Genomic DNA, 17,501 nt, shown 5'->3' on the forward strand with positions numbered 1-17,501 from the left:
AGCGCCCTTTCGCATCTTCTCAGAAGGGGACACCGCCCAGGGGACACCGCCCTGGCGCTCGCGTTGCTAGGTCCTCTGTTTGCGGCCTTCTAAAGGAGCCCCGAGCGGGACCAAGGCAAGCCGGGAGGGGGGTGGCCGGAGATTCCGAAGGGCCGTCTTCAGTACACAGCCCGCTCGCTCCGCACGCCGTGCACCCCCGGCCGCGGCTCGCGCATGGTCTGGCCCGTCGGCTGCCACCACCGCCTCCCGCAGCAACTGCTGCTCCAGCTGCTCCAGATCGAGCGTCGGAGCCTGGAGCCGTGGCTGCCGCGGGCGGTGGGCGGCGGAGAGCTGCGCAGGACCTTGGTTCAGGCTGCGGCCGGTGGCCGCTTGCGGGAAAGCGGGAGCCGCAGAGGCACCGCCGGCCGGGGCGGCGAGGACCGGGGCCGGGCTTTCCTCACCCGGGTGAGTACCTGCTGCCCCGATCCTCTCCGATCTCTTTCAACTCCCCACGCCGCCGAGGTCGCTCCCCCCACCCGGGACGGTCACTGCTCTGGGGGCACTGTCCCTCCCGGGCAGCAGAACTGGGAGCTGCTGCTGCTGTTGATGCTAATGATTCAGCATCATTTGTGCCCAGAGGGTTGGGCATCATGGGACCGTGGGGACGAGGTCAGTTGCTGTGCTCTCACGTCTGCTTCTGGGCTCCAGGTGAACCACCCCGGCGGGCGGGCGGGGTCGGGCGGGATGAACCGGGAGGCTCCCTGCTGGCTTGTTCTGAAATGCCATCCGTTCCCTACATCCTGGTACAAACCTGCGTTCGTTTGCGGTGCAGTCTTCAAAGTGTGTCAGGTTAGTGTTTTTTCGACACATGCGAGTGAAGTCTGGGGCCATTGTGGGTATCTGTTTTTCTACTTCTCACCCCCCCCCCCCCCCCCATTTCTAATTCATGCCATCATCTACTTAATTTTACATCGCGTGGCATTCTCCGCTAATGTGTGAGAAAGATGCTGCATCAAAGTTGTCTTTTATTCAAGGTGGGTTTGATTGGTCTTGGCCTGGGAGGAAAAGATTGAAGGTAGGAAAGAATACTTTATGAGCCTAGGCATATATATAATTTCATTAACTCATTCACAATCCAGAACCAAATGTGGAAAGTGAGGAGCAGGAAATTTAAATTATGTGCTCAAGGTCATAGAACGCTAATTTGAATACAAATCTTGATCACTCTGAAGCCCATCCCATGGACCTTTCACTGTATTAAGAAATTCTTGATCCAAGTGTAGGTATACTCTATGGTCTGTTAAAGTGAATTAGTTTTCATAGGCGTAATCTTAAACTACAGCAACAACAACCTGTAAACTTCCTGTGTGTATAATTATTGTTCTTTTAGTATGAAAGTAAGAGCCTGCTTTGAATTATGTGGGGGGAAACCCCTATTTTCTTAGAAAGCATATGTCAAAAACCAACAGCTGGACAACACTGCATGGGAGAGCTAAGTCATAACACATTTTGGCAATGCTACGTGGTGAATGCTTGTGTTGAAGGAATCAGAGAAGTAAAAAAAAAAAAATCCAGATATGTTTTCTTTTTAAACTTTGGAAAAACAGAGCCCTGGCTGGGTAGCTCAGTCGGTTAGAGCATTGTCCCAATATGCCAAGGTTGTGGGTTTGATTCCTAACTTATGAGTGCATAAATAAGTGGAACAACAAATTGATCTCTTTTTCTCTCTCTGCCTTCCTCTTTTTTCTAAAATCAATAAATAAAAATTGAAAAAACTTTAGGAAAATATTTGCAGTAAGTACAGTTATCTAGTTCATTAAGTGTGTGACTGAACTGTTTTTGTGGGGTGTATTACCCCATTATAAGATGACAGGTAAACCGAGACTGATAATGTTAATTCATTCATTACAATTCTGTAATTTGGCATAGCAGATGATACTTCTATCTAATTCTATATTACAGACTAAGGAACTGAAATACAAAGATGGTTCAAAATCATATAGCTAATAAATGGTAGAATCTGGATGAGCATTGACTCTTAAAAAATATAGGTGTTGTAGCAAAATGTAGTTCTTTGTAATAGTAGAGAACTGAATTGATTTGTTTTTGTCCTGTCTTTCAGAGTTAACAATAATAAGGACTTTGTGTGTTCCTTCTGCAAAAATAATACAGGCCAGGTTTTTCTTTGTCCCTTGTTTGGTCATTTGATTTGCTTTCATTTATGATTTATGTATTTTCTCTTAAGATATGCAACTCTTGTTAATGTCTCAGGAGGCAGGTTGCCATAGTGCAAAAAAAAAAAATGCTCATTATCTCTAAGTGCTGGAATAGTATTTGATGACAGACAGGAACATAGTCATTTTAGCTCATCATTTCTAAAGTATTGAACCATTTGCATTGGAGAATTCTTTTTTTAAATTAGTGGGCCATAAGTGCCCAAAGAAGGCCATAAAATGGAGGTACAAATTTACATTTGTTCAGACAAGACTGTAAGAGAAGTAGGGTCTTGTAATGAGTGTTAACTTTGAGTTCTAGGTCATTTCTTTTTGTTCTTTATATGGCTATAGACTATATCCTGAACTTTGATGTGAAACATCTTGAAGTTTAATCTGGTTCATCCCAAGAGGCACAGCAGAATTGGTATGAATGAATAAGCAAAAATACAGCACCACTGCTTTTTTTTTAAAGGAAAGTGCATGGCCTAGTAATGGAAGGTCAGCAGGATATTTTACAACTGAAGCAACACATTTTATTTAGATATCATTACTGAGAGTGTGAATTTAATACCAACTTGGCTTTGGAACTGTTCTCTTTCTCTCCTCTATATTTATTTGTCAAATGACTCCTGTATGCAAACATCTAAATCAGGGGTAGTCAACCTTTTTATACCTACCGCCCACTTTTGTATCTGTTAGTAGTAAAATTTTCTAACCGCCCACTGGTTTCACAGTAATGGTGATTTATAAAGTAGGGAAGTAACTTTACTTTATAAAATTTATAAAGCAGAGTTACAGCAAGTTAAAGCATATAATAATAATTACCAAGTACTTTATGTTGGATTTTTGCTAAGTTTGGCAGAATAAATCTTTATAAAACAACTTACTATAGTTAAATCTATCTTTTTATTTATACTTTGGTTGCTCTGCTACCGCCCACCATGAAAGCTGGAACGCCCACCAGGTTGACTCCCACTGATCTAAATTCTTGACATTAAGGGATTTAAGGTCTAGCTGGGGAGATATTTACTTACATATAGGTAATTAACAAAATAATTAGAATTGGCTTAATACCAGAAAAAGGTGGTCAGCAACCTTAAGTTTGCTTCTTCGTAACAGTACCTTAAGAAGAAAGAGAAATAGTAGAGTTTGGAGTCATTAGAGGTTTCAGGAAAGTCTTCATGGGTTTAAGTGAATTAGATAACAGAAATGGGAAGGATTTCAATAGTCAAAGAGAAAGTGAGTAAAGAGGTTCCACTGAGAAGTGCAATACAGTGGTACCTTGAGATACAAATTTAATTCGTTCTGTAACTGAGCTCGTAAGTCAGTCAACTCGTATATCAAACTGCCGATACTGGACCTGTGTGCCAACACGCCAACTTGTGGCAGCTTCCAGAATCATGACTCATATCTTGGAATTTCGCTCGGATCTCGAACAAAAGTATGGACTGAGTCGCATCTTGTATCTTAAAAAATCCGTATGTTGGTCTGTTCATATCTCAAGGTACCACTGTATTTTCTTTGGACATACCATGACAAGTTATGAAGAGCCTTGAATATAGGCAGTAAAATCTGCTCCTTAGCTGCTAATGATAGAGAACTAGTGTACGTTTTTAAGCAGGCCAAGTTCCCCTTGGCTAGTCTTACTCCCATTCTCCATATTCCTTGCTCCAAGTGCCCTTCAAGGAAATGGTGTATTCCTGGGTGCTGATATTAGAAGGGTTAGTGTTCAACTAAACTGAGAAAAAGTTTTTTATGCAAGTAAAACTATTCCTCTTTCAAGGAAGTTGGCCTTCTTAAAAGCTTTCCCCCTTCATTATAGAACTATGAACAATTTGGAAATTGTAAGAATTTAAGAAGGAAAAAAAATCACCATAATCTTACTAACTAAAGACAACTACTATTAATATTTTAATGTACTCTCTTCCACTCTTTTTTTCATGCATAGTTTTAATCATGCTATGTATATTACTTTTTTTTTTCTTTTTTTCAGAGACAGAGAGTCAGAGAGAGGGATAGACAGGAACAGACAGACAGGAACGGAGAGATGAGAAGCATCAATCATCAGTTTCTCATCGTGCATTGCGACACCTTATTTGTTCTTTGGCTGCTTTCTCATATGTGCCTTGACTGCAGACCTTCAGCAGACCGAGTAACCCCTTGCTGGAGCCAGCGACCTTGGGTTCAAGCTGGTGAGCTTTGCTCAAACCAGATGAGCCTGCGCTCAAGCTGGCGACCTCGGGGTCCCGAACTTGGGTTCTTCCGCATCCCAGTCCGATGCTCTATCCACTGCGCCACCACCTGGTCAGGCTATGTATATTACTCTTAAAGTACTTCTACATTAAATTTTAGAACATTAATTTGCACCTAATTACAATTGAGCAGTAAACTTTCAAAATGCCTATGTTATTTTTTCATTAGATTGATGTACCATAATTTTCTCATTTCTCATTGTTGGTATGTTACGGATAGTAATATGTAGTAACACTGTGGGTGAACATCCTTGTTCATAAGCTCTTTTTCTTTTTCTTTTTCTTTTTTGGCAGAGACAAAGAGAATCAGAGAGAGGGACAGATAGGGACAGACAGACAGAAAGGGAGAGAGATGAGAAACATCAATTCTTTGTTGCGGCTCCTTAGTTGTTCATTGATTGCTTTCTCATATGTGCCTTAACCGGGGGGGGGGGGGGGCTACAGCAGACTGAGTGACCCCTTGCTCGAGCCAGTGACCTTGGGCTCAAGCTGGTGAGCCTTGCTCAAACCCGATGAGCCTGTGCTCAAGCTGGCGACCTCGGGGTCTTGAACCTGGGTCCTTCACATCCCTGTCCGACGCTCTATCCACTGCACCACTGCCTAGTCAGGCATGAGCTGTGTTGATTGGTCAGTTCATTTATATGGATTGATTGATTGAGTTCAGAGAGATAGAAATACTGATTTGTTGTTCCACTTATTTGTGTGTTCATTGGTTGATTCTTGTATGTGCCCAGACTGGAATCAAATCTGCAACCTTGGCATATTGCTCTAACCAACTGAGCTACCCACCAGGGCCAATTGGTCAGTTTGTTTGCAAGCTTCAGTAATCTGATTTATTCTGCTCCTGGTGGCATCCTGCCCCTGTCTACGGGACTATGACTAGGTAGTTTCGCACAGAAGCCGAGCTCTGTAAGATGTCTTGAGATTGTGAAAGTGATATTATCTTAAGAGCAGAAAGAAAAAAACAGTTAATTGTGGCTTAACAAGCTATGTTCTAACCTTATCTTAAGGAAAGTATGCCTACTAAAACATTCTATATAGGCAGGTCTGCAGGATATGATTACATTCCAGTGAAGCTCTGTCCCTTCAAAAGGGCTCATTGAATAATTTTAACTAAAACTAAATTCTAATGTATCTGGTCTGTTATGGTTTGGTGTCAGATTCAGATATATAACATAATTATTTGATATGTGTATATATTGGGAAATATCACCAAAATAAATCTAGTTAACATTTATCACCACACATAGTTGCAAATTATTTTTTTCTTGTGATACTTAGTTTGACTATTTTATGCAAGTTTTAAACTCCACTGGATTTTGTACATTCCCTTTGGAATATTTGCATATTAATGATAGCATATTTGCATATTCATAATAACACTCAATCTTGTCCATGACTCCTCACATTACACTCTTTCAGGCCACCTCTTTTGACTGGAAAGACTACTTAAATCCTGGGGACTGGGAAAAAGGCAGACAGTTGGGGACCCTAGGGGAAAAAGATGTAAATAAAGTTGGAGAAAGATTTTTGTGAGAGTGACCAAGAGTTTATAGTTAGAGAGGGGACATATGTGATAGACTACTTTCTGGTTCTAGTGCTGTACTTGTGGACTTTAATCCCCCCCCCCCCAACATCTATCTCTTTCAAACTTCAGCTTCTTCCATCCTCTGTGTCAGATTACCTGGTGTCCAGCTTTACTATCCTGCCAATGCGAAGCCTATGAATTCATTCTTGTACTCTGCTTTGGAGAATACATATAAGTGATGGTAGAAGTTCCAACTCCCAGTTTTCAGCAGAAGCTCTGATTACAAAGTACAAGAGGGTGGTGGACATTGAAGACCATCCTCCACTTCCCCATTCATATTGTCAGAGATGGCCTTTAAGAACAGCAGTCACTGGGAGACACATAACCTTCCCAATGGCCCCTCTGGCCATTCATATATTCCCTTCTTCTTGTTCCCAATATCCTCCAATATCCCTCAGAGGAAATGTCTCTCATGGTGGAGAGAGACTATGCCTCAGTTTCCCCCACCAGTTGTACAGACAGATGGTACTTCCTCCTTAGACAGGTATATTGGCCAGGTCACTGACTGGCTCTTCTAGGATCTCACCTGAGCTTCCTCCTGGTCCTGCCCCCACCCTATTTGGGAAGCTGTGGAGATACAGGGAGATCATTCCCTGTAAGGACCAGTAGAAGGGGACTCAGGGCAGATTAACTTATCTGCAGATACAAGCAGAAAGCAGGGAGGCATGCTCTTATCATATTCTGTCCTGGGAAACTTGAAAGAAGACAGTGAAAACTGAAACATTACATTACAAACCAAAAAGAGAGCCCCCATGTTCAGGACCGGACAGGTGCTTTCTGCTGTTGGAAGTAGGACATTGAGGTAGGCAGTGTTTTGTCCTATACTTAGTTGGGACCTATTATTTAAAAGTTTGCTAAAGCTTGTAGACGGTGGTGAATCATTTCTATGCTTAGGCATTATGTGTCAAAGTTGAACTGGGCTTAGACAACAGTTTCCCGAAGGTTAAGTTAAAGTTAAAAAACTTACATTTAAGTAGGCTTGCCTATTTATTCTCCACTACTCTTATTTCTTAGTTCCCATTTGACATTTTTCTGCTAACATACACCTGCCCATAGTAAATATAAGCAGTTGACAAAGCCATGGTTTTTGTTTAGCCTTTGGAAATGTGAGCGATAAATATACTTTTCTCTTTTTTCATTCACTTTTTGCTTGCAAGCAAGTGGTTTGCCTATGTTTATTTGAAAGTTCAGAGTTAGGTCGTCAAGGGGTCACTGGGTCTCTTCTGGGGCTTCCCTAAAGGTCTCTGAGAATTCCTTTAAATTGATGATATCCTTGGTCTACTGGGTATGCTGAATTATCCTCATTATTTGATTTGTCTAAATTGGTTGTGGCACCCAAGTTTTCAAACTTGTCTTCTTTTTGTTCCTCTGCTTAGTTATGCTAAATGGAACATCATGTTTGACCAAGGATTATTTTGAATATTTCTCTTTTCCCCACTACTTTGCACATTTTGAACTGATGCCACATCTAACTCAACAAGATGACAGTAGTGTTTTTTATAAAAATTCTCCTTTCTCCACCATTAGTGTATTTGCAGTCAAGTTGACTTTAAAGTAAATCGATCACTTGTAGATTTGGAAGATGGAGCAGCAGTAATTCAAGCAGCAGCTTCAAGACAATTTCAACGCTCTCTGTTGGATTAGATTTTTAGGGTGGCTTAAGTATATGCCTCATTTGAGATAGTACTATCTTTCTTTTGTAAGAGAAATGACTCTGCTTAAGATTTATTTGTGTAAAATATGCTCTTATTGGTGTGGTCTTAATACTAGGTTTGACTGATTTTGCGATATGAGTGGTTATACATCAGTATTGGTAAGACAAGTTATCAACTGTGGATTTAATTTGAATCATTGCATATGATGGGGAAATTTTCATGTAATTTTTCATTACTAATATTTAAAGTCTGTTTCTTCAAGGTCCTTAATAAATAAAATCTGTAATGATGTGTGACATTCACAATGATTGCTAAAAAATCAGGACAATAATTTTAGCACACATCTCAGTTTATATTTAGAATCAGCCAGTCTGCAGTTACTCAAAAAATATGTGCTAGCTACTGTACAGAGAGGAATGATAGAAATTTTACACTTCCTATAATCAGCTTACTGTGCAAATCTAGATGGGGGCATTTTCATTTAGCTTTAGGTTTGATGAAATCCAAGATGATAATATTCAATTAACATCCCTTATCCTAGAATCCTAAGGTTTGGAAGATTATTTCTTTCCTCCATTTTAACACTAAAAGTCATGCTAGATAGAGAAGGAATAAAAGAAAAGCAAAATTCACATGAAGAATCACAGTAAGGATTAGAAATTAGGCTACAGCTTCGCCTTTTAGAAACTATTTTGCCTGACCTGTGGTGAAACAGTGGATAAAGTCTCAGCCTGGAATGCTGAAGTTGCCGGTTTGAAACCTTGGGCTTGCCTGGTCAAGGCAGATACGAGAAGCAACTACTTCTCACTCTCCCTACTTCTCTCTCTTATCTCCTCTCTAAAGACAATAAGTAAAATCTTAAAAAAACAAACACTAATTTTGACCTTAGAAGCTAGTAGCTACTGTTACATGTAAACAAGAGGATAACCTTCATTAATTTATTGGATAATTTTGTTGGTTTACTTTTTTAGGATAATTTGAGGAAAAAATAACTTGTCAAATTTATTGAATACTTTTTCCTAATTTCTGACATATACTTTTAGTTCACATCTGCTTCTCCTTGGTCAGCACACATATTTCAACTTATTATTTTTGGAAAATTGAAACAAATCATTTCTGGTACCTGCCCACAAAAAAATTAAGAAAAATAGACACCTTAAATATTATAGAAAGTTCAATGGGAGGATTTAGTGTTTCTTAAAATCAGATGGACTGTATATATGTGGAAAGCTTTTTCACTTGTCAAAAATCAGTGCCAAATGAGTATTTCTGGCAGAAAAAAAATTTGCTGCTGCATATGTTAGGGATTGTCATTGTGGAATAGGAAGCGTTCTCTTTTAAAAATTTATCTTGGGTACATATGTCAAGAGCTATTTTCATCCTTGACTAAAGAATTAAAAATTAAATATGTTTTCTATTAGATACAGTATGGAATATTTGCTTCCATAATGTGCTTGAGAGTATCTGTGAATTTGTTTTTAGAATCCACAAGGAACCAGAATAATAAATATAGGATGGAATGAAGGTCCTAAAGTGAAATTCTACTAGAAACAAAATTAAGCACATACAGTCAGCAATATCTATGAATACAGGGTGGGGCAAATTAGGTTTACAATTGTTCATATGAAAAATAATATAATAATTAATAAACAATAATACAAGAATAAATTCTGTATTTCACAAGTGAAAACCTACTTTTGTCCCACCCTGGACAGAGATTTAGATTTCCAAGTAAAATTACCTAATGGTTGTCCAAGAGTTTTACTCTTCTTGATATATAATCATATTCTGGTAATATTTATCATGTTTTCTGGGAGAAAATGTAGTAACTTTTTCTTTCAGAGTGGTATATTGTGATTCATGTAATTACTTGGGTAATTTCTGGCATTTTGTAGACATTCCACAAATGCAACTTTTTCTTCCAGTTAATATCATATTTTGCAGCATTGGTTATTTTTTATATAATCTTTTTTGTGATGAAATATAACATGAAATATATAATGTTAATAATTTTTAAGTGTAATGTTAAATATGTTCATATTATTATGAAACAGACCTATACAACTTTCAGATCTTGCAAATCTGAAACTCTGTATCCATTAAGCAACAACTTCCCTTTCTCCCACCCCCAAGCTCCTGACATCACCATTCTGCTTTCTGTTTCTATGATTTTATTACTTTAGCTACTTCATATGGATGGATTGATATAGTATTTGTCTTTTTGTGATAGGTGTATTTCACTTAATTTAATATCCTAATGGTTCATCCATGTTGCAACATGACAGGATTTCCTTCTCTTTTTTTTAAAAGCTAAATAATATTCCATTGTGTATATATACAACATTGTAAAAATTGAATTTATTGGGGTGACATTGGTTAATAAAAGTATATAGGTTTCAGGTGTACAATCTATATTACATCAACTGTATATTGTATTGTGTGTTCCACCCCAAGTCATGTCTCCACCAATTATCATTTATCCACCCTATACCCTCTTCTCCTCCTTCAGTCCTACCACATTTTGTTTATCCATTCATCTGTTGATATAAATTTGGGTTGCCTCTTTGTTAATGAGAATAATGCTGTTTGAACATAGATGTGCTAATATCTCTTTGAGATACTGCATTATATAGTTCTATTATAGTTCTATTTTTAATTATATGCGGAGCCTCCATAATGTTTTTCATAGTGATCGCAGCATTTTAGCATCCCTCCAATAGTGCTCAAATGTTCCAATTTCTCTTTTCCTTCACCATCACTTGTTATCAATTGATTGATTGGTTGATTGATACTAACCATTCTCAGGGATGAGGTGATATCACATTATGGTTTTGATGAGCGTTTTTCTGATGTTTAGTAATATTGAGCATCTTTTCATGTGCCTGTTTGAATATCATCTTTGGAGAAACATCTATATAAGATCTTTGCCCATTTTTTAATCTGGTTATGTGATGTTTTGTTGTTGAGTTTTTGGCATTTTTTATAAATTCTGGATAGTAATCCCTTATCAGGTATACTCTCACTCTATAGGTTGCTTTTTCACTCTGTTGATTGTGTCCTTTGATGTCCAAAAACTTTTGTTGTCCCATTTGTCTATTTGTGCTTTGTTTTCTATGTAGCATTGAGTATTTTTAGCAGTTATAAAAATGTGTTCACAGAATTGTTTCAAGTTGGTGTTTATTATTTTTTCTCTTTATTCTTTAAAGTCTACAAGATTATTATTATTTAAAAAAAATTTTTTTGACAGAGACAGGGAGAGAGTCAGAGAAAGAGATAGATAGGGACAGACAGACAGGAAGGGAGAGAGATGAGAAACATCAATTATTTGTTGCGGTTCCTTAGTTGTTCATTGATTGCTTTCTTATATGTGCCTTGACCTACCGGGGAGCTACAGCAGACCAAGTTACCCCTTGCTCAAGCCAGCAACCTTGGGCTCAAGCTGGTGAGCCTTGCTCAAACCATACAAGCCCGTGCTCAAGCTGGCAACCTCGGGATTTTGAACCTGGGTGCTCTATGTCCCACCCAGTCCGATACTCTATCTACTGTGCCACCGCCTGGTCAGGCCACAAGATTATTATTAAGACTATTTAGTTATAATGAATGGTGTAATTATTTAACAAATTAAACTTAATTTTGATTGATTTTTTTTTTTTGAAGAGCTACTTTTTAATCTGTGCCTGTAGAATTTTGTTGGCTATGATTTATATGTTAATAGGGATTGTTTTAAACCTATACATCAATTTAGAGACAACATGTTTACTATATTGATTCTTCCAATCTGTGAACATGGTATGTTTCTCCAGGTATTTAGGTTATTCTTGATTTCTTTTATTATCATCACTTATAATTTTCATTACACATATCTTGTATCATTTTCTTTGAAGCAATTGTAAATGATATTGCATTTAAAATTTTTATTTCCATTTTTTGTTTTTATTATGTGGAAGTACAATTAGTTTTTATGTGTTAGGTTCTATCCTGAATCCTTACTGAAGTCACATTTTGGGTCAAAGATAGATACTTTTAGCTTTTTTCCCCCCTTTTACATAGATAATAATGTCATCTGCAAACTGAGACAGTTTTATTCTTTCTTTTCAATATGTATGCCTTTCCTTTTCCTTTCCTTATTGTAACAGCTAGAACGTCTAGTATTGTGTCAAAATAAGAATGGGTGTGAGTGGACATCTTTGCCTTGTTTCCAATCTTAGAAGAAAATTATTCAGTGTTCTATTGTTAAGTATGATGCTAGCTGTAGGTTTTTTGTACACGTTCTTTGTTAGATTGAGGATTTTCTCCCCACTTTTCCTAGTGTACTGAAACTTTTTACCCCGAATGGATGGTAAATTACATCAAATGCTTTTTATGCCTCATTTGGTATGGACATATAATTTTTTTAAAGCTGTTGTGCATTGATTAATTTTTGAATAGTAAACCAGCTTTGCACATATGGAATAAATCCCGTCTGATCATATATCTATACATGACACACAAATATATACATGCATACATATACAAACATTGTTGCATTCAATTTGCTAAAAAAGTTGTTAAAGATTATTGCATTTATGTTCATAATATTGATCTTTAGTTTCATTTTTGCTGTGCTTTTTAATTTTGGTTTTGGTTGTTAGAATGCTACTGGCTTTGTGTTGAATTTGGGTGTTGTCTCAAGTTCAAATATCTATAATTACCTGAAAAGGCTATTAAAATACTCTTCTTTTCTAACTATATTTCTGTGAGGCCAAATATTTTTATATACTTCAACTAAAATAATTTATCAGAATGAATACAGAAGCAGATATGGATTTTTTCTAGAGGAAGATATTAAAAAATTTGATAAAACATAAAATGATGCACTCATGCCTTTTTAAAATATAGTTTTTTAAATAAAGTATGTTTTGGTTAACATGTAATGTTATTATTGTTATTTTAAAATAAATGAAGAAGGAACTTAAACATGTATCAGTTTTAGTTTCTAGTAGGGTAAGAGTTGATATGTATAACCCCCAAAACAAAACTCAACAACATTTGAAGATCATAAAGAGTGCCAACACCAAAAGTTTGAGAATCACTATTGAGACAACCAAGGCAAAGAGAAAGGTGAAGCCAGAGGCAAGGATATGTGCATCTCACACTTGCCATTGGTTTAACCAAGTTGTTCCACGTGCTTGTTGTCCTTTCTCCACTAACACATTTCACAAAAGAAGCATTTTCTTTCACATTGGCTCACTGACGTGTACTTTCTGTTCTAGAATAAACATGGTAAATAGACCAATAGAACTTCACAATGTACTCTTCACCAAATGAAATACCTTAAATTATTCCCATCCTAACTTTAACAAATACCAAACATATAACTATATTTGAAGTTATAAATTATAGTAAATGGAATAACAGTATTAACTCAATGAGGACTGTACAAGGATGAAGTAATTTAGAATGTTTTATTAAGGTTTGACTCTAATACAGTACAAGAAATATTTGAATTACTGCCCTTTGATTTTGATGATTGTGAATGGTTTTTCTTTTGTACTTTTCCTTAGTACTTTATTGAGGTATAATTTACATAGAGTAAAATATATAACTTTGTGGGGTTTTAAAAGATTGTGGTAAATGGTCTTGCAGATTAGTAATTTGTAATAGTATGAGCAGGCAAGGTGAAATGAACAAGAATCTGAAAATATCAGTAAGGACAAAAAATAAGATGGAATTAGCTAGGGAAGACAGTGACATTGGCTTATAAAATACATATTCTGGCCCTGGCCGGTTGGCTCAGCGGTAGAGCATTGGCCTGGCGTGCGGGGGACCCAGGTTTGATTCCCGGCCAGGGCACATAGGAGAGGCGTCCATTTGCTTCTCCACCCCCCCCCCCACTTCTTCTCTCTCTCTTCCCCTCCCGCAGCCAAGGCTCCATTGGAGCAAAGATGGCCCGGGCGCTGGGGATGGCTCCTTGGCTTCTGCCCCAGGCACTAGAGTGGCTCTGGTCATGGCAGAGCAACGCCCCCTGGTGGGCAGAGCGTCGCCCCCTGGTGGGCGTGCGGGGTGGATCCCGGTGGGGTGCATGCGGGAGTCTGTCTGACTGTCTCTCCCCGTTTCCAGCTTCAGAAAAATACAAAAAAAAAAATACATATTCTGAAATTGTATATGTTTATTAGGGCGAGTTCTACATTTAATATTGAGTTTTCTACCTACCATGCAAAAAGGGAAACACAAAACGTTTAATGAGTAATGAAAAAGTTTATTCATAGGAAAAACAAACCAATCACCTACGAGGAACAAAATTTTTCCTGTATAGAATTCAGAGTGAAATTTCTGCTGTAGTTTCTTTTACAAGTGAACTCCTTCTAGTGTAGTGCCAGGTGTCCTCAACATTGTTACAGCGCAGTCAACAGGATTTGTTGAGCTATTTTTAAAAATATACTTCAATATAGGTCCATGGTATGGCTCTGTGTCTTTGGGGGAAGTAACCTTAAGATCTGACTATTTTCGGCCCTGGCCGGTTGGCTCAGTGGTAGAGCGTCGGCCTAGCGTGCGGAGGACCCTGGTTCGATTCCTGGCCAGGGCACATAGGAGAAGCACCCATCACATAGGAGAAGCACCCATTTGCTTCTCCACCCCTCTGCCGCGCCTTCCTCTCTGTCTCTCTCTTCCCCTCCCGCGCTGGGGATGGCTCTGTGGCCTCTGCCCCAGGCGCTAGAGTGGCTCTGGTCACAACATGGCGACGCCCAGGATGGGCAGAGCATCGCCCCCTGGTGGGCAGAGCGTCGCTCCCTGGTGGGCTGCCGGGTGGATCCCGGTGGGGCGCATGCGGGAGTCTGTCTGACCGTTTCTCCCTGTTTCCAGCTTCAGAAAAATGCAAAAAAAAAAAAAAAAAAAGATCTATTTTCTTTTCTTATATGAGAATAATATTTGCCTTGAAAGCATGGAGATGTATGTAAAGATCACAGTATGTCCTCAATAAATAACTAATATTCTTCTTAAAGCAGTTCCGTTAGGGTGTCCATGACCAGCAATGTGGTGTGGCCCAGCTATAGAGCTCTCTGATGATTTGGCTAATCCAGGAATGGATGTAACAGTATCTCAAAAAAGGAAGGTTTACATATCTTTTAGGAATTCCTTCATACGTATTATTTTTATTACCTAACATTTTGAGGGGCAATACACTGAAGATTTTACTTCCTGAAAATAAAGTATGATCTTCCCTTTGTTTTGAGTGCTCATAAGAAAAAGAAGGGCCCAGATGTTTCCTGTCCAGACTAATTCAGTGTAATGGTCCTGGTCTTAGGTTTGGAGTCAGTTAGGTACTTTTAATATGTGTTGAAATAATAAATGAATTAGAGTCAAGTTTATACTCCTGCACTCGTAACTGTCATGACATTATATGCAACTAATTTGATAATAACATAGCTAAATATTTTTCATATCAGAAATTTCTATTTTCACTACTGCTAGATTAGAGTTTTCATGTTTAAATAAGTACTTCATATCATATATTTATATTAATATAAATTATTATATAATTTTAAGTTAATAATTACTAATATATATTATTATATCTTATAATAATATAATAAACTATAATTCATGTTTATGTCTCCTTCTCCAAATACCAAAATACCTCCTGCTTTATTGGAATGCCTTCTGGTATAATTTTGACTTAAATTGATTCTTTAAAAATTAGTTATAAAGTGAGTTACAAAAATCAGTTATAAAAATATGTAAATATTAGATTTTTGCTGTCAATATATTAGTCTTTCTTTCGTAGTTGGGATTAGTTGTTTCTAATAGGAAAACTAGATGAATGCTTGATTTGTGCAGAGTATTTTTTCTCTATAACATGAAAGATCTTTGGTAAACCATTCTAGAGGGTGGTTAAGGGTTCCTTCCTCCCTCCCTCCCTTCCTCCCTCGTGCCCTCCTTCCTCCGATCCGTCTCAGCTGAATTTTGGAGAGGGCTCTGATTCAGGGTCCCTTTATTAGGTGTGTCCTCTGATTTGAGAGTTTCTGTGTAAAGAGCCAGATAAGTGGACTGTGAAGGTGAGAAAGAAAAGCTTCTCTGGCTCATATAGTCCTGTGGGCATGTTTGTAACTTGATCTCCATTTCTGACTGGTGTCTGCATCATTGTTATCGTATGGTCTGCTTAGGCAGCCGCCTCAGCTTCTGCAATGGGTGATGGGTTATTAGTTTAATTCTCGGAAGTTTAGTTATATATTTGGGTAGGTAAGAGAGATGTTGTTATATAACACCAAACGGACTAAAATAAGGAAAATAGGAAATTAAATTTTTGGTTTAGGCTACCTGAAGGGAGTTATATTCAAAGTACAAACTAAATATTTAGCATGGTATAGGTGAAGTAGTCACATAAATTCTGTTAATGGAATTAAATGAATAAAGAAGGAAAGCATTGCTGTAAACATACCTGAAGTGTCCAGCCTTGGGACCACAATAAGTAAGGCTTTGCAAATTATTACTTGTACCTTCCCCCAATGACCCCTTATCCGGCCTGAAAGAACCATGTTTAAATTGAAGTTCAAATGTAGAGAACTCTGAGTTTTGCCTACTTTTGGTATTTCTGTCTGTGCTCGAAAAGGAAATGCTTGGCTTATGACCAATTCTTTACCCTGTTTGGACATCATCAGAACTGTAGATGCTGCAGCCTGTTTTTTCCTGAGATGAATCAGCGATGCTGTCTGCCAGTCGCTCTAGCCGTGGTTGGCTGTTGACTCTAATAGTGAGGCCTGTAGTGGTAAAGTGAGGCTGCACAAATTAGAAGATCATAAAGCCATTTGATTTGAGCCAAAAACTTGAAAGGAAAAAATGGTATGTGATCTTCTTTTTCACATTTTAAGATTTTATAAGTTTCTAACTAGAAATATAGAAGATTAACTTTGCAGAAAGACTGGAAAATCATGAATTCCCAAAACAGATTTTTACGGAGCATGAAAGCTTCTAATTTTAATTCTCATTTCTATCCCATTAAAATTTAAAATTGCTTTCTTCTAATGCTACATAATTTTGTCTATTTTAAATTTATATAGTTTCCATGCTAACTGGCATTTACTATGTACAGTGAATGATAGCTGTTAAATGTTTTAATTATTCAGATCACTGTGATAATACTGGACTTTTGTATGATCAGGGATATAAGATAGTCAAACCATATATTTCTTTATATACATATATGCATGTATATATAATATATTTTTAAAAGGCTTTTTTGAATCATCGAATAGTTCCAATAATTCAATAAAGTTAACAAATTTTAAAGACATGGTAAAATGCTTTTATTTAGGTGAACATAGATGATAAAGAGTTGGATGGTGTTAAGGAATTAAAATCAAGAGACAATAAATGGTTATTTCTTTCCTTTAGATTGATGTTTTAGTAAAAATGTTTTTTTCCCATTGCCATTCATAGTATGAAAACATAGTGCAACATTAGTGTATTTTATTTGATAAGTGTTTAACACAAGTATTTAGTTAAAAGCAAGTATGAAAACAGGAATTGGAAGAGTCAATTAATATTAAAATAGATAAGAGAATAGGCTGGTGTAAACACTGTAGGCTAATCCAGTAGAGTGGCTTTTAAAGTTTGTCTTCTTTCTTTGATGTAATCTTTAGCAGAGCAGAGTGTCATCTAGGTGAGATGTGGATAAGCCAGATATTAAAGTAATTCTAGTAGTAATTTGTGATAGTTCAGAAAAATGGAAGCTGAAATTTATTTTTCACTTATAATTTGTATCACCAAAATTTCATGAGTAAAATAACAAAGAGCTACTAGACCTGTTAAAAAAATTAAACTCCGCTGTGTA

General features: G+C 37.5%; 1 protein-coding gene across 4 annotated transcripts in view; it reads left to right on the top strand.

Moving 5' to 3' along the window:
* Positions 1–281: 281 nt before the first annotated feature.
* TTLL7 (tubulin tyrosine ligase like 7) overlaps positions 282–17,501 on the top strand; it is a 179,480-nt gene continuing 162,260 nt past the window's right edge. For 3 of the 4 annotated variants that reach the window (XR_010730428.1, XM_066268804.1, XM_066268806.1), the window contains exon 1: positions 282–444. The gene's annotated coding sequence lies outside the window, so the exon portion shown is untranslated. Of the gene's footprint in view, positions 445–15,881; positions 15,907–16,329; positions 16,511–17,501 lie in introns of those variants that run through there. The other variant, XM_066268805.1, reaches the window with a different exon arrangement.

The sequence above is a fragment of the Saccopteryx bilineata genome, chromosome 3 (genome assembly GCF_036850765.1).
Source record: "Saccopteryx bilineata isolate mSacBil1 chromosome 3, mSacBil1_pri_phased_curated, whole genome shotgun sequence".
Taxonomy (NCBI): Eukaryota; Metazoa; Chordata; class Mammalia; order Chiroptera; family Emballonuridae; genus Saccopteryx; species Saccopteryx bilineata.